The sequence below is a fragment of the Xyrauchen texanus genome, chromosome 20 (assembly GCF_025860055.1).
Source record: "Xyrauchen texanus isolate HMW12.3.18 chromosome 20, RBS_HiC_50CHRs, whole genome shotgun sequence".
In the NCBI taxonomy this organism is placed as follows: Eukaryota; Metazoa; Chordata; class Actinopteri; order Cypriniformes; family Catostomidae; genus Xyrauchen; species Xyrauchen texanus.
In genome coordinates, this window is record NC_068295.1 from 42144718 (window position 1) to 42163052 (window position 18335).

The following is an 18335-nucleotide window of genomic DNA, read 5'->3' on the forward strand; positions in this document are numbered from 1 at the left end:
TTACCATAGTGATACTAATCAAGCCTCCTTGCCATCCTGAGTGAAATAAGTCAACCCGGAAGTCTCTACGTTTTTGTGATGCAGAGATATGTGATTTGTTACTCGGTTGCTAAGGTAACCCCATCTGGTTGCTAGGCAGTTACCATAGTGATACTAATGAAGTCTCCTTGCCAACCTGATTGAAATAAGTCAACCCGGAAGTCTCTACGTTTTTGTGATGCAGAGATATTTGATTTGTTACTCGGTTGCTAGGGTAACCTCATCTGGTTGCTAGGCAGTTACCATAGTGATACTAATCAAGTCTCCTTGCCATCCTGATTGAAATAAGTCAACCTGGAAGTCTCTACGTTTTTCTGATGCAGAGATATGTGATTTGTTCCTTGGTTGCTAGGGTAACCCCATATGGTTGCTAGGAAGTTACCATAGTGATACTAATCAAGTGTCCTTGCCATCCTGATTGAAATAAGTCAACCCGGAAGTCTGTACTATTTTCTGGGGCAGAGATATGTTGTTTGATAGTCGGTTGCTAGGGTAACCCAATCTGGTTGCTAGGCAGTTACCATAGTGATACTAATCAAGTCTCCTTGCCATCGTGATTGAAATAAGTCAACCCGGAAGTCTCTACGTTTTTCTGATGCAGAGATATGTGATTTGTTACTCTGTTGCTAGGATAACCCCATCTGGTTGCTAGGTTGTTACCCTAGTGATACTTATGAAGTCTCCTTGCCATCCTAATTGAAATAAATCAAGACAGAAGTCTCTCTGATTTTCTGGTGCAGAGATATAGTTACTGCTAAACGGTTGCTAGGGTACTCTGTTTAGTTGCTAGGGAGTGGCTTGGCAGCTGCCAATCATGAATCTCCAAAGGCTGCTTGTCAGTATGAATGATATAAACCAACTCCCATGCCTCTGTGACATTCAGAATGGAAGATATCCCTCTATGGATTTTGGTTGCTAAGGTGCTCGACAATGGTTGCTAGGGAGGGGCTAGGAAGTGTTGAGGTGATTCATGATTGGCTGTTTGCTGTCCCGAGTCAAACGAGACCACACTTGTGTTTCTATGACACTACTATCCGGAGATATCCCTTTGATCTGTTTCAATAGAAGTCTATGGGACTTGTTGCTAAGGTATTCTAAATGGTTGCTAGGGCGTGGCTTGATAGCTTCACAATGATCCTGAGAGACTGATTGGTCGTCTGAGTAAAATGAGCCCGCCCCCTCGTCTCTATGACACTGTGATCCAGAGCTATTTTCAATACAATATCCCTATGCCATTTCATTTCATGGGTCGCCCTACACCATTATAAGTCAATTGGGGCATTTTTGGGCAGCTCCTGCCCCCCAGGGGTGCAACTTTTACCCCATATTGAGGTATGCTCTTACAGAGCCTGCCAGCCTCTTCAAATGTGGCAAATCACACGTTTCTGTGAAATCCTCGATCGGAGCTGTGACGCGTCAAAGTTTGTCGCAATGTTAAGTCTATGGGATTTTTCGGCCGCTTTTTTGCCCCTGGGGCAAATACCATACCCCCGATTGCTTATAAAAGTCATAGCACACGTGTCATCAATAGGCCGTTCGATTTGACACCTCATTCGTGGGTCTACGCCAAACGGTGCGGGACGAGTTAGGTGCCGAAGTTTTGTACGGAGATATAAAAATAAAAATAAAAATAAGTATGTGAGATTACAATAGTGATGCTTTGCAAGCACCACTAACTAGATGGGTACATTTCCTGAAGAAAATGTGAGTGGTGCTTCCGTGGCAAAACTCGTCAAATAGCATTTTATAACTGCTGAGATATGTGTTTTTTTACTCGGTTGCTAGGGTAACCCCATCTGGTTGTTAGGCAGATACCATAGTAATACTTATCAAGTCTTCTTGCCATCCTGATTGAAATAAACCAACCCAGAAGTCTCTACGTTTTTCTGATGCAGAGATATGTGATTTGTTACTCGGTTGCTAGGGTAACCCCATCTGTTTGCTAGGCAGTTACCATAGTGATACTTATCAAGTCTCCTTGCCATCCTGATTGAAATAAATCAACCCAGAAGTCTCTATGATTTTCTGGTGCAGAGATATGTGATTTGTTACTCGGTTGCTAGGGTAACCCCATCTGGTTGTTAGGCAGATACCATAGTGATACTTATCAAGTCCTCTTGCCATCCTGATTTAAATAAATCAACCCAGAAGTCTCTACAATTTTGTGGTGCAGAGATATGTGATTTGTTACTCGGTTGCTAGGGTAACCCCATCTGGTTGCTATGCAGTTACCATAGCATGTTTTAGCATGTGGTTATGAAGATTTTAGGTCATTACTTTTTGGCTGCTTGATAAAATAAATCCTCTGAGGGAGAGAGAGAGGGAGAGATGCAGGGCTGACAGGCCCTTTTTGTCTGTGTGTGTGAAAATGTCAGTTGAGATTTAAATTTCTGAACATTCCACAATGTTAAGTCAATGGGAGTTTTTTCCGAGTTTGATCATCATTTTTAGGAAAACCGTAAGTCCGATCAGTTAGGAAAGATGTAGCAACTCGAGTCAGAACAGTTTGAGTGTCTGAGCCGAGTTTGGAGTATGTGGAGTTAAAGCTCTAAGAGGAGTTAGATATAGAAATTTCAGAGTAAGAAGAATAATAATAACTAGAATGTACATTTCCTGAAGAAAATGTGAGTGGTGCTTGCCATGGCAAAACTCGTCAAATAGCATTTTATAACTGCTGAGATATGTTTTTTTTACTCGGTTGCTAGGGTACCCCCATCTGGTTGCTAGGCAGTTACCATAGTGATATTTATCAAGTCTCCTTGCTATCCTGAGTAAAATCAGTCAACCAGGAAGTCTCTACGATGTTCTGATCCAGAGATATGTGATTTGTTATTTGGTTGCTAGGGTAACCCCTCCTTGTTGCTAGGCAGTTACCATAGTGATTCTAATCAAGTGTCTTTGCCATCCTGATTGAAATAAACCAACCCAGAAATCTGTACGATTTTCTGGTGCAGAAATATGTGATTTGTTAGTCGGTTGCAAGGGTAACCCCATCTGGTTGCTAGGCAGTTAACATAGTGATAGTAATCAAGTCTCCTTGCCATCCGGAGTGAAATAAGTCAACCCGGAAGTCTCTACTGTTTTCTGGTGCAAAGATATGTGATTTGTTACTCGGTTGCTAGGGTAACCCCATCTGGTTTCTAGGCAGTTAACATAGTGATAGTAATCAAGTCTCCTTGCCATCCGGAGTGAAATAAGTCAACCCGGAAGTCTCTACTGTTTTCTGGTGCAAAGATATGTGATTTGTTACTCGGTTGCTAGGGTAACCCCATCTGGTTGCTAGGCAGTTAACATAGTGATAGTAATCAAGTCTCCTTGCCATCCTGATTGAGATAAGTCAACCCGGAAGTCTGTACTATTTTCTGGTGCAGAGATATGTGATTTGTTACTCGGTTGCTAGGGTAACCCAATCTAGTTGCTAGGCAGTTACCATATTGATAGTAATCAAGTGTCCTTGCCATCCTGAGTGAAATAAATCAACCCAGAAGTCTGTACTATTTTCTGGTGCTGAGATATGTGATTTGTTACTCGGTTGCTAGGGTAACCCCATCTGGTTGCTAGGCAGTTACCATAGTGATACTAATCAAGTCTCCTTGCCATCCTGATTGAAATAAGTCAACCCGGAAGTCTCTACATTTTTCTGATGCAGAGATATGTGATTTGTTACTCGGTTGCTAGGGTAACCCCATCTGGTTGCTAGACAGTAACCATAGTGATACTAATCAAGTCTCCTTGCCATCCTGATTGAAATAAGTCAACACGGAAGTCTCTACGTTTTTGTGATGCAGAGATATGTGATTTGTTACTCGGTTGCTAGGGTAACCCCATCTGGTTGCTAGGCAGTTACCATAGTGATACTAATTAAGTCTCCTTGCCATCCTGATTGAAATAAGTCAACCCGAAGTCTCTACGCTTTTCTGATGCAGAGATATGTGATTTGTTACTCGGTTGCTAGGGTAACCCCATCTGGTTGCTAGGCAGTTACCATAGTGATACTAATGAAGTATCCTTGCCATCCTGATTGAAATAAGTCAACCCGGAAGTCTCTACGTTTTTCTGATGCAGAGATATGTGATTTGTTACTCTGTTGCTAGGGTAACCCCATGTGGTTGCTAGGCAGTTACTATAGTGATACTTATCAAGTCTCCTTGCCATCCTGATTGAAATAAATCAACCCAGAAGTCTCTCTGATTTTCTGGTGCAGAGATACAGTGAGGAAAATAAGTATTTGAACACCCTGCTATTTTGCAAGTTCTCCCACTTAGAAATCATGGAGGGGTCTGAAATTGTCATCGTAGGTGCATGTCCACTGTGAGAGACATAATCTAAAAAAAAAATCCAGAAATCACAATGTATAATTTTTTAACTATTTATTTGTATGATACAGCTGCAAATAAGTATTTGAACACCTGAGAAAATCAATGTTAATATTTGGTACAGTAGCCTTTGTTTGCAATTACAGAGGTCAAACGTTTCCTGTAGTTTTTCACCAGGTTTGCACACACTGCAGGAGGGATTTTGGCCCACTCCTCCACACAGATCTTCTCTAGATCAGTCAGGTTTCTGGGCTGTCGCTGAGAAACACGGAGTTTGAGCTCCCTCCAAAGATTCTCTATTGGGTTTAGGCCTGGAGACTGGCTAGGCCACGCCAGAACCTTGATATGCTTCTTACAGAGCCACTCCTTGGTTATCCTGGCTGTGTGCTTCGGGTCATTGTCATGTTAGAAGACCCAGCCTCGACCCATCTTCAATGCTCTAACTGAGGAAAGGAGGTTGTTCCCCAAAATCACGCAATACATGGCCCCGGTCATCCTCTCCTTAATACAGTGCAGTCGCCCTGTCCCATGTGCAGAAAAACACCCCCAAAGCATGATGCTACCACCCCCCTGCTTCACAGTAGGGATGGTGTTCTTGGGATGGTACTCATCATTCTTCTTCCTCCAAACACGGTTAGTGGAATTATGACCAAAAAGTAATATTTTGGTCTCATCTGACCACATGACTTTCTCCCATGACTCCTCTGGATCATCCAAATGGTCATTGGCAAAGTTAAGACGGGCCTTGACATGTGCTGGTTTAAGCAGGGGTACCTTCCGTGCCATGCATGATTTCAAACCATGACGCCTTAGTGTATTACCAACAGTAACCTTGGAAACGGTGGTCCCAGCTCTTTTCAGGTCATTGACCAGCTCCTCCCGTGTAGTTCTGGGCTGATTTCTCACCTTTCTTAGGATCATTGAGACCCCACGAGGTGAGATCTTGCATGGAGCCCCAGTCCGAGGGAGATTGACAGTCATGTTTAGCTTCTTCCATTTTCTAATGATTACTCCAACAGTGGACCTTTTTTCACCAAGCTGCTTGGCAATTTCCCGTAGCCCTTTCCAGCCTTATGGAGGTGTACAATTTTGTCTCTAGTGTCTTTGGACAGCTCTTTGGTCTTGGCCATGTTAGTAGTTGGATTCTTACTGATTGTATGGGGTGGACAGGTGTCTTTATGCAGCTAACGACCTCAAACAGGTGCAATAATTTAGGATAATAAATGGAGTGGAGGTGGACATTTTAAAGGCAGACTAAAAGGTCTTTGAGGGTCAGAATTCTAGCTGATAGACAGGTGTTCAAATACTTATTTGCAGCTGTATCATACAAATAAATAGTTAAAAAATCATATATTGTGATTTCTGGATTTTTTTTTTTATTATGTCTCTCAAAGTGGACATGCACCTACGATGACAATTTCAGACCCCCCCATGATTTCCAAGTGGGAGAACTTGCAAAATAGCAGGGTGTTCAAATACTTATTTTCCTCACTGTATATTTATTGCTAAACGGTTGCTAGGGTACTCTGTTTAGTTGCTAGGGAGTGGCTTGGCAGCTGCCAATCATGAAACTCTAAAGGCTGCTTGTCAGTATGAATGATATAAACCAACTCCCATGCCTCTGTGACATTCAGAATGGAAGATATCCCGCTATGGATTTTGGTTGCTAAGGTGCCCGACAATGGTTGCTAGGGAGGGGCTAGGAAGTGTTGAGGTGATTCATGATTGGCTGTTTGTTGTCCCGAGTAAAACGAGACCACCCTTGTGTTTCTATGACACTTCTATCCGGAGATATCTCTTTGATGTCTTTCATTAGAAGTCTATAGGACTTGTTGCTAAGGTGCCTTAAATTGTTGCTAGGGCGTGGCTTGATAGCTTCACAATGATCCCGAGAGACTGATTGGTCGTGTGAGTGAAATGAGCCCGCCCCCTTGTCTCTATGACACTGTGATCCAGAGCTATGTTCAATACAATATCCCTATGCAATGTCATTTCATGGGCCGTCCTACACCATTGTAAGTCAATGGGGCAACTTTGGGCAGCTCCTGCCCCCCAGGGGTGCAACTTTTACCCCATATTGAGGTATGCTCTTACAGAGCCTGCCAGCCTCTTCAAATGTGGCAAATCACACATTTCTGCGAAATTCTCGCTCAGAGCTGTGACCCGTCAAAGTTTGTCGCAATGTTAAGTCTATGGGATTTTTACGGCCGCTTTTTTGCCCCTGGGGCAAATACTGTACCCCTGATCGCTTATAAAAGTCATTCCACACCTCTCCTCAATAGGCCGCATAATTTGACGCCTCACTCAGGGGTGTGTGACAAAAGCTGCGGGACAAGTTACGCGCCGAACTTTTGTGTGGAAGAATAATTATTATTATTATAATAATAACTAGAATGTACATTTCCTGAAGAAAATGTGAGTGGTGCTTGCCGTGGCGAAACTCGTCAAATAGCATTTTATAACTGCTGAGATATGTGTTTTTTTACTCGGTTGCTAGGGTACCCCAATCGGGGTGCTAGGCAGTTACCGTAGTGATATTTATCAAGTCTCCTTGCTATCCTGAGTAAAATCAGTCAACCCGGAAGTCTCTATGATGTTCTGATCCAGAGATATGCGATTTGTTACTTGGTTGCTAGGGTAACCCCTCCTTGTTGCTAGGCAGTTACCATAGTGATACTTATGAAGTCTCCTTGCCATCCTGATTGAAATAAATCAACCCAGAAGTCTCTACGATTTTGTGGTGCTGAGATATGTGATTTGTTACTCGGTTGCTAGGGTAACCCCATCTGGTTGCTAGGCAGTTACCATAGTGATACTAATCAAGTCTCCTTGCCATCCTGATTGAAATAAGTCAACCCGGAAGTCTCTACATTTTTCTGATGCAGAGATATGTGATTTGTTACTCGGTTGCTAGGGTAACCCCATCTGGTTGCTAGACAGTTACCATAGTGATACTAATCAAGTCTCCTTGCCATCCTGATTGAAATAAGTCAACCCGGAAGTCTCTACGTTTTTGTGATGCAGAGATATGTGATTTGTTACTCGGTTGCTAGGGTAACCCCATCTGGTTGCTAGGCAGTTACCATAGTGATACTAATGAAGTATCCTTGCCATCCTGATTGAAATAAGTCAACCCGGAAGTCTCTACGTTTTTCTGATGCAGAGATATGTGATTTGTTACTCTGTTGCTAGGGTAACCCCATGTGGTTGCTAGGCAGTTACTATAGTGATACTTATGAAGTCTCCTTGCCATCCTGATTGAAATAAATCAACCCAGAAGTCTCTCTGATTTTCTGGTGCAGAGATATATTTATTGCTAAACGGTTGCTAGGGTACTCTGTTTAGTTGCTAGGGAGTGGCTTGGCAGCTGCCAATCATGAAACTCTAAAGGCTGCTTGTCAGTATGAATGATATAAACCAACTCCCATGCCTCTGTGACATTCAGAATAGAAGATATCCTGCTATGGATTTTGGTTGCTAAGGTGCCCGACAATGGTTGCTAGGGAGGGGCTAGGAAGTGTTGAGGTGATTCATGATTGGCTGTTTGTTGTCCCGAGTAAAACGAGACCACCCTTGTGTTTCTATGACACTTCTATCCGGAGATATCTCTTTGATGTCTTTCATTAGAAGTCTATAGGACTTGTTGCTAAGGTGCCTTAAATTGTTGCTAGGGCGTGGCTTGATAGCTTCACAATGATCCCGAGAGACTGATTGGTCGTGTGAGTGAAATGAGCCCACCCCCTTGTCTCTATGACACTGTGATCCAGAGCTATGTTCAATAAAATATCCCTATGCAATGTCATTTCATGGGCCGTCCTACACCATTGTAAGTCAATGGGGCAAATTTGGGCAGCTCCTGCCCCCCAGGGGTGCAACTTTTACCCCATATTGAGGTATGCTCTTACAGAGCCTGCCAGCCTCTTCAAATGTGGCAAATCATACATTTCTGCGAAATTCTCGCTCAGAGCTGTGACCCGTCAAAGTTTGTCGCAATGTTAAGTCTATGTGATTTTTACGGCCGCTTTTTTGCCCCTGGGGCAAATACTGTACCCCCGATCGCTTATAAAAGTCATTCCACACCTCTCCTCAATAGGCCGCATAATTTGACGCCTCACTCAGGGGTGTGTGACAAAAGCTGCGGGACAAGTTTCGCGCCGAACTTTTGTGTGGAAGAATAATTATTATTATTATAATAATAACTAGATAGGTACATTTCCTGAAGAAAATGTGAGTGGTGCTTGCCGTGGCAAAACTCGTCAAACAGCATGTTGTAACTTGAAAAGAAAAAAAATTATGGTCATAAATAAATCAGCCCAGAAGTCTGTATGATTTTCTGGTGCAGAAATATGTGATTTTTTACTCGGTTACTAGGGTAAGCCCATGTGGTTGCTATGCAGTTACCAAGGTAATACAATACATGGCTCCTTTCCATCCTGAGTGAAATAAGTCAACCCGGAAGTCTGTAGTGTTTTCTGGTGCAGAGATATGTGATTTGTTACTCGGTTGCTAGGGTAACCCCATCTGGTTGCTAGGCAGTTACCATATTGATACTAATGAAGTGTCCTTGCCATCCTGGTTGAAATAAATCAACCCGGAAGTCTGTACTCTTTTCTGGTGCCGAGATATGTGATTTGTTTCTCGGTTGCTAGGGTAACCCCATCTGGTTGCTAGGCAGTTACCATAGTGATAGTAATCAAGTGTCCTTGCGATCCTGAGTGAAATAAATCAACCCGGAAGTCTGTACTCTTTTCTGGTGCCGAGATATGTGATTTGTTTCTCGGTTGCTAGGGTAACCCCATCTGGTTGCTAGGCAGTTACCATAGTGATAGTAATCAAGTGTCCTTGCGATCCTGAGTGAAATAAATCAACCCGGAAGTCAGTACTATTTTCTGGTGCAGAGATATGTGATTTGTTACTCGGTTGCTAGGGTAACCCCATCTGGTTGCTAGGCAGTTACCATAGTGATAGTAATCAAGTGTCCTTGCCATCCTGATTGAAATAAGTCAACCCAGAAGTATCTACGCTTTTCTGATGCAGAGATATGTGATTTGTTACTCGGTTGCTAGGGTAACCCCATGTGGTTGCTAGGCAGTTACCATATTGATACTAATGAAGTGTCCTTGCCATCCTGGTTGAAATAAATCAACCTGGAAGTCTGTACTCTTTTCTGGTGCCGAGATATGTGATTTGTTTCTCGGTTGCTAGGGTAACCCCATCTGGTTGCTAGGCAGTTACCATAGTGATAGTAATGAAGTGTCCTTGCCATCCTGAGTGAAATAAATCAACCCGGAAGTCAGTACTATTTTCTGGTGCAGAGATATGTGATTTGTTACTCGGTTGCTAGGGTAACCCCATCTGGTTGCTAGGCAGTAATCATAGTGATACTAATCAAGTGTCCTTGCCATCCTGATTGAAATAAGTCAACCCGGAAGTCTCTACGCTTTTCTGATGCAGAGATATGTGATTTGTTACTCGGTTGCTAGGGTAAGCTCATGTGGTTGCTAGGCAGTTACCATAGTGATACTAATGAAGTGTCCTTGCCATCCTGATTGAAATAAGTCAACCCGGAAGTCTCTACGCTTTTCTGATGCAGAGATATGTGATTTGTTACTCGGTTGCTAGGGTAACCCCATCTGGTTGCTAGGCAGTTAACATAGTGATACTTATCAAGTCTCCTTGCCATCCTGATTGAAATAAGTCAACCCGGAAGTCTCTATGTTTTTGTGATGCAGAGATATGTGATTTGTTACTCGGTTGCTAGGGTAAGCCCATCTGGTTGCTAGGCAGATACCATAGTGATACTAATCAAGTGTCCTTGCCATCCTGATTGAAATAAGTCAACCCGGAAGTCTCTACGTTTTCTGATGCAGAGATATGTGATTTGTTACTCGGTTGCTAGGGTAACCCCATCTGGTTGCTAGGCAGTTAAAATAGTGATACTTATCAAGTCTCCTTGCCATCCTGATTGAAATAAATCAACCCAGAAGTCTCTCTGATTTTCTGGTGCAGAGATATAGTTACTGCTAAACGGTTGCTAGGGTACTCTGTTTAGTTGCTAGGGAGTGGCTTGGCAGCTGCCAATCATGAATCTCCAAAGGCTGCTTGTCAGTATGAATGATATAAACCAACTCCCATGCCTCTGTGACATTCAGAATGGAAGATATCCCTCTATGGATTTTTGTTGTTAAGGTTCTCAACAATGGTTGCTAGGGAGGGGCTAGGAAGTGTTGAGGTGATGCATGATTGGCTGTTTGCTGTCCCGAGTCAAACGAGACCACCCTTGTGTTTCTATGACACTTCTATCCGGAGATATCCCTTTGATCTGTTTCAATAGAAGTCTATGGGACTTGTTGCTAAGGTGCTCTTAATGGTTGCTAGGGCGTGGCTTGATAGCTTCACAATGATCCTGAGAGACCGATTGGTCGTCTGAGTAAAATGAGCCCACCCCTCGTCTCTATGACACTGTGATCCAGAGCTATGTTCAATACAAATCCCTATGCCTTTTCATTTCATGGGCCGTCCTACACCATTATAAGTCAATTGGGGCATTTTTGGGCAGCTCCTGCCCCCAGGGGTGCAACTTTTACCCCATATTGAGGTATGCTTTTACAGAGCCTGCCAGCCTCTTCAAATGTGGCAAATCACACGTTTCTACGAAATCCTCGCTTGGAGCTGTGACGCGTCAAAGTTTGTCTCAATGTTAAGTCTATGGGATTTTTCGGCCGCTTTTTTGCCCCTGGGGCAAATACCGTACCCCCGATCGCTTATAAAAGTCATAGCACACGTGTCCTCAATAGGTCGTTCGATTTGACACCTCATTCGTGGGTCTACGCCAAACGGTGCGGGACGAGTTAGGTGCCGAAGTTTTGTTAAGAGATATAATAAAAATAAAACTAGATAGGTACATTTCCTGAAGAAAATGTGAGTGGTGCTTGCCGTGGCAAAACTCGTCAAATAGCCTGCTTGAAAAGAACAGAAATTGTGGTCATAAATAAATCAACCCAGAAGTCTGTATAATTTTCTGGTGCAGAAATATGTGATTTGTTACTAGGTTGCTAGGGTAAGCCCATGTGGTTGCTATGCAGTTAGCAAGGTAATACAATACATGGCTCCTTTCCATCCTGAGTGAAATAATTCAACCCAAAAATCTGTACTGTTTTCTGGTGCAGAGATATGTGATTTGTTACTCGGTTGCTAGGGTAACCCCATGTGGTTGCTAGGCAGTTACCATAGTGATACTTATCAAGTCTCCTTGCTATCCAGAGTAAAATCAGTCAACCAGGAAGTCTCTACGATGTTGTGATCCAGAGATATGTGATTTGTTATTTGGTTGCTAGGGTAACCCCTCCTTGTTGCTAGGCAGTTACCATAGTGATACTTATCAAGTCTCCTTGCCATCCTGAGTGAAATAAACCAACCCAGAAGTCTCTACGTTTTTCTGATGCAGAGATATGTGATTTGTTACTCGGTTGCTAGGGTAAGCCCATCTGGTTGCTAGGCAGTTACCATAGTGATACTAATCAAGTGTCCTTGCCATCCTGATTGAAATAAGTCAACCCGGAAGTCTCTACGTTTTTCTGATGCAGAGATATGTGATTTGTTACTCGGTTGCTAGGGTAACCCCATCTGGTTGCTAGGCAGTTACCACAGTGATACTAATCAAGTGTCCTTGCCATCCTGATTGAAATAAGTCAACCCGAAGTCTCTATGTTTTTCTGATGCAGAGATATGTGATTTGTTACTCGGTTGCTAGGGTAACCCCATCTGGTTGCTAGGCAGTTACCATAGTGATACTAATCAAGTGTCCTTGCCATCCTGATTGAAATAAGTCAACCCGGAAGTCTCTACGTTTTTCTGATGCAGAGATATGTGATTTGTTACTCGGTTGCTAGGGTAACCCCATCTGGTTGCTAGGCAGTTACCATAGTGATACTAATCAAGTCTCCTTGCCATCCTGATTGAAATAAGTCAACCCGGAAGTCTCTACGTTTTTCTGATGCAGAGATATGTGATTTGTTACTCGGTTGCTAGGGTAACCCCATCTGGTTGCTAGGCAGTTACCATAGTGATACTAATCAAGTCTCCTTGCCATCCTGATTGAAATAAATCAACCCGGAAGTCTGTACTCTTTTCTGGTGCCGAGATATGTGATTTGTTTCTCGGTTGCTAGGGTAACCCCATCTGGTTGCTAGGCAGTTACCATAGTGATAGTAATCAAGTGTCCTTGCCATCCTGATTGAAATAAATCAACCCGAAGTCTGTACTCTTTTCTGGTGCCGAGATATGTGATTTGTTTCTCGGTTGCTAGGGTAACCCCATCTGGTTGCTAGGCAGTTAACATAGTGATACTTATCAAGTCTCCTTGCCATCCTGATTGAAATAAGTCAACCCGAAGTCTCTATGTTTTTGTGATGCAGAGATATGTGATTTGTTACTCGGTTGCTAGGGTAAGCCCATCTGGTTGCTAGGCAGATACCATAGTGATACTAATCAAGTGTCCTTGCCATCCTGATTGAAATAAGTCAACCCGGAAGTCTCTACGTTTTTCTGATGCAGAGATATGTGATTTGTTACTCGGTTGCTAGGGTAAGCTCATCTGGTTGCTAGGCAGTTACCATAGTGATACTAATGAAGTGTCCTTGCCATCCTGATTGAAATAAGTCAACCCGAAGTCTCTATGTTTTTGTGATGCAGAGATATGTGATTTGTTACTCGGTTGCTAGGGTAAGCCCATCTGGTTGCTAGGCAGTTACCATAGTGATACTAATGAAGTGTCCTTTCCATCCTGATTGAAATAAGTCAACCCGGAAGTCTCTACGCTTTTCTGATGCAGAGATATGTGATTTGTTACTCGGTTGCTAGGGTAACCCCATCTGGTTGCTAGGCAGTTACCATAGTGATACTAATCAAGTCTCCTTGCCATCCTGATTGAAATAAATCAACCCAGAAGTCTCTCTGATTTTGTGGTGCAGAGATATAGTTACTGCTAAACGGTTGCTAGGGTACTCTGTTTAGTTGCTAGGAGTGGCTTGGCAGCTGCCAATCATGAATCTCCAAAGGCTGCTTGTCAGTATGAATGATATAAACCAACTCCCATGCCTCTGTGACATTCAGAATGGAAGATATCCCTCTATGGATTTTGGTTGTTAAGGTGCTCGACAATGGTTGCTAGGGAGGGGCTAGGAAGTGTTGATTTGATGCATGATTGGCTGTTTGCTGTCCCGAGTCAAACGAGACCACCCTTGTGTTTCTATGACACTTCTATCCGGAGATATCCCTTTGATCTGTTTCAATAGAAGTCTATGGGACTTGTTGCTAAGGTGCTCTTAATGGTTGCTAGGGCGTGGCTTGATAGCTTCACAATGATCCTGAGAGACTGATTGGTCGTCTGAGTAAAATGAGCCCACCCCTGGTCTCTATGACACTGTGATCCAGAGCTATGTTCAATACAAATCCCTATGCCTTTTCATTTCATGGGCCGCCCTACACCATTATAAGTCAATTGGGGCATTTTTGGGCAGCTCCTGCCCCCCAGGGGTGCAACTTTTACCCCATATTGAGGTATGCTCTTACAGAGCCTGCCAGCCTCTTCAAATGTGGCAAATCACACGTTTCTGTGAAATCCTCGCTCGGAGCTGTGACGCCTCAAAGTTTGTCACAATGTTAAGTCTATGGGATTTTTCGGCCGCTTTTTTGCCCCTGGGGCAAATACCGCACTCCGATCGCTTATAAAAGTCATAGCACACGTGTCCTCAATAGGCCGTTCGATTTGACACCTCATTTGTGGGTCTACGCCAAACGGTGCGGGACGAGTTAGGTGCCGAAGTTTTGTACGGAGATAGAATAATAATAAAAAGAAGAAAAATAAAAATAAAAATAAGTATGTGAGATTACAATAGTGATGCTTTGCAAGCACCACTAACTAGATGGGTACATTTCCTGAAGAAAATGTGAGTGGTGCTTGCCGTGGCAAAACTCGTCAAACAGCATGTTGTAACTTGAAAAGAACAGAAATTGTGGTCATAAATAAATCAACCCAGAAGTCTGTACGATTTTCTGGTGCAGAAATATGTGATTTGTTACTCGGTTGCTAGGGTAAGCCCATGTGGTTGCTATGCAGTTACCAAGGTAATACAATACATGGCTCCTTTCCATCCTGAGTGAAATAAGTCAACCCGGAAGTCTGTAGTGTTTTCTGGTGCAGAGATATGTGATTTGTTGCTCGGTTGCTAGGGTAACCCCATCTGGTTGCTAGGCAGTTACCATAGTGATACTAATCAAGTCTCCTTGCCATCCTGATTAAAATAAATCAACCCGGAAGTCTCTATGTTTTTGTGATGCAGAGATATGTGATTTGTTACTCGGTTGCTAGGGTAACCCCATCTGGTTGCTAGGCAGTTACCATAGTGATACTAATCAAGTGTCCTTGCCATCCTGATTGAAATAAGTCAACCCGGAAGTCTCTACGTTTTCTGATGCAGAGATATGTGATTTGTTACTCGGTTGCTAGGGTAAGCCCATCTGGTTGCTAGGCAGTTACCATAGTGATACTAATGAAGTCTCCTTGCCATCCTGATTGAAATAAGTCAACCCGGAAGTCTCTATGTTTTTGTGATGCAGAGATATGTGATTTGTTACTCGGTTGCTAGGGTAACCCCATCTGGTTGCTAGGCAGATACCATAGTGATACTAATCAAGTGTCCTTGCCATCCTGATTGAAATAAGTCAACCCGGAAGTCTCTACGCTTTTCTGATGCAGAGATATGTGATTTGTTACTCGGTTGCTAGGGTAAGCCCATCTGGTTGCTAGGCAGTTACCATAGTGATACTAATGAAGTCTCCTTGCCATCCTGATTGAAATAAGTCAACCCGAAGTCTCTATGTTTTTGTGATGCAGAGATATGTGATTTGTTACTCGGTTGCTAGGGTAAGCCCATCTGGTTGCTAGGCAGTTACCATAGTGATACTAATGAAGTGTCCTTGCCATCCTGATTGAAATAAGTCAACCCGGAAGTCTCTACGTTTTTCTGATGCAGAGATATGTGATTTGTTACTCGGTTGCTAGGGTAACCCCATCTGGTTGCTAGGCAGTTACCATAGTGATACTTATCAAGTCTCCTTGCCATCCTGATTGAAATAAATCAACCCAGAAGTCTCTCTGATTTTCTGGTGCAGAGATATAGTTACTGCTAAACGGTTGCTAGGGTACTCTGTGTAGTTGCTAGGGAGTGGCTTGGCAGCTGCCAATCATGAATCTCCAAAGGCTGCTTGTCAGTATGAATGATATAAACCAACTCCCATGCCTCTGTGACATTCAGAATGGAAGATATCCCTCTATGGATTTTGGTTGTTAAGGTGCTCGACAATGGTTGCTAGGGAGGGGCTAGGAAGTGTTGAAGTGATGCATGATTGGCTGTTTGCTGTCCCGAGTCAAACGAGACCACCCTTGTGTTTCTATGACACTTCTATCCGGAGATATCCCTTTGATCTTTTTCAATAGAAGTCTATGGGACTTGTTGCTAAGGTGCTCTTAATGGTTGCTAGGGCGTGGCTTGATAGCTTCACAATGATCCAGAGAGACTGATTGGTTGTCTGAGTAAAATGAGCCCACCCCCTCGTCTCTATGACACTGTGATCCAGAGCTATGTTCAATACAAATCCCTATGCCTTTTCATTTCATGGGCCGTCCTACACCATTATAAGTCAATTGGGGCATTTTTGGGCAGCTCCTGCCCCCAGGGGTGCAACTTTTACCCCATATTGAGGTATGCTCTTACAGAGCCTGCCAGCCTCTTCAAATGTGGCAAATCACACGTTTCTACGAAATCCTCGCTTGGAGCTGTGACGCGTCAAAGTTTGTCTCAATGTTAAGTCTATGGGATTTTTCGGCCGCTTTTTGCCCCTGGGGCAAATACCGCACTCCGATCGCTTATAAAAGTCATAGCACACGTGTCCTCAATAGGCCGTTCGATTTGATACCTCATTCGTGGGTCTACGCCAAACGGTGCGGGACGAGTTAGGTGCCGAAGTTTTGTTAAGAGATATAATAAAAATAAAAATAAAAAGTATAATAAGTATGTGAGATTACAATAGTGATGCTTTGCAAGCACCACTAATAAAAATAGCTAGAATGTACATTTCCTGAAGAAAATGTGAGTGGTGCTTGCCAGTGGCAAAACTCAGCTCAAATAGCATTTTATAACTGCTGAGATATGTGATTTTTTACTCGGTTGCTAGGGTACCCCCATCTGGTTGCTAGGCAGTTACCATAGTGATATTTGTCAAGTGTCCTTGCTATCCTGAGTAAAATCAGTCAACCAGGAAGTCTCTACGATGTTCTGTTCCAGAGATATGTGATTTGTTACTTGGTTGCTAGGGTAACCCCTCCTTGGTGCTAGGCAGTTACCATAGTGATACTTATGAAGTCTCCTTGCCATCCTGAGTGAAATAAACCAACCCAGAAGTCTCTACGTTTTTCTGATGCAGAGATATGTGATTTGTTACTCGGTTGCTAGGGTAACCCCATCTGGTTGCTAGGCAGTTACCATAGTGATACTAATCAAGTCTCCTTGCCATCCTGAGTGAAATAAGTCAACCCGGAAGTCTCTACTGTTTTCTGTTGCAAAGATATGTGATTTGTTACTCGTGTTGCTAGGGTAACCCCATCTGGTTGCTAGGCAGTTACCATAGTGATACTTATGAAGTCTCCTTGCCATCCTGATTGAAATAAATCAACCCAGAAGTCTCTCTGATTTTCTGGTGCAGAGATATAGTTATTGCTAAACGGTTGCTAGGGTACTCTGTTTAGTTGCTAGGGAGTGGCTTGGCAGCTGCCAATCATGAAACTCCAAAGGCTGCTTGTCAGTATGAATGATATAAACCAACTCCCATGCCTCTGTGACATTCAGAATGGAAGATATCCCTCTATGGATTTTGGTTGCTAAGTTGCTCGACAATGGTTGCTAGGGAGGGGCTAGGAAGTGTTGAGGTGATTCATGATTGGCTGTTTGCTGCCCAGAGTCAAACGAGACCACCCTTGTGTTTCTATGACAGTTCTATCTGGAGATATCCCTTTGATCTCTTTCATTAGAAGTCTATGGGACTTGTTGGTAAGGTGCTCTAAATGGTTGCTAGGGCGTGGCTTGATAGCTTCACAATGATCCTGAGAGACTGATTGGTCATCTGAGTAAAATGAGCCCACCCCCTTGTCTCTATGACACTGTGATCCAGAGCTATGTTCAATACAAAATCCCTATGCATTTTCATTTCATGGGCCGTCCTTCACCATAGTACGTCCTTCACCATAGTAAGTCAATTGGGGCAGCTCCTGCAACTTTGGGCAGCTCCTGCCCCCAGGGGTGCAACTTTTACCCCATATTGAGGTATGCTCTTACAGAGTCTGCCAGCCTCTTCAAATGTGGCAAATCACTTGTTTCTGCGAAATCCTCGCTCGGAGCTGTGACTCGTCAAAGTTTGCCGCAATGTTAAGTCTATGGGATTTTTTAGGCCGCTTTTTTGCCCCTGGGGCAAATACCGTACCCCCGATCGCTTATAAAAGTCATAGCACACGTGTCCTCAATAGGCCGTTCGATTTGATACCTCATTCGTGGGTCTACGCCAAACGGTGCGGGACGAGTTAGGTGCCGAAGTTTTGTTAAGAGATATAATAAAAATAAAAATAAAAATAACTAGATAGGTACATTTCCTGAAGAAAATGTGAGTGGTGCTTGCCGTGGCAAAACTCGTCAAATAGCCTGCTTGAAAAGAACAGAAATTGTGGTCATAAATAAATCAACCCAGAAGTCTGTATAATTTTCTGGTGCAGAAATATGTGATTTGTTACTAGGTTGCTAGGGTAAGCCCATGTGGTTGCTATGCAGTTAGCAAGGTAATACAATACATGGCTCCTTTCCATCCTGAGTGAAATAATTCAACCCAAAAATCTGTACTGTTTTGTGGTGCAGAGATATGTGATTTGTT

At 43.2% G+C, this 18335-nt stretch overlaps 1 long non-coding RNA gene across 1 annotated transcript; it reads left to right on the forward strand.

Annotated features, from left to right (window-relative positions):
- Nucleotides 1–1293: 1293 nt before the first annotated feature.
- On the forward strand, nt 1294–16450 carry LOC127660481 (uncharacterized). Its single transcript, XR_007972651.1, has 3 exons — nt 1294–1371; nt 10954–11152; nt 16318–16450. It is a non-coding gene; the product is annotated as an uncharacterized LOC127660481 (long non-coding RNA).
- Nucleotides 16451–18335: the final 1885 nt, after the last annotated feature.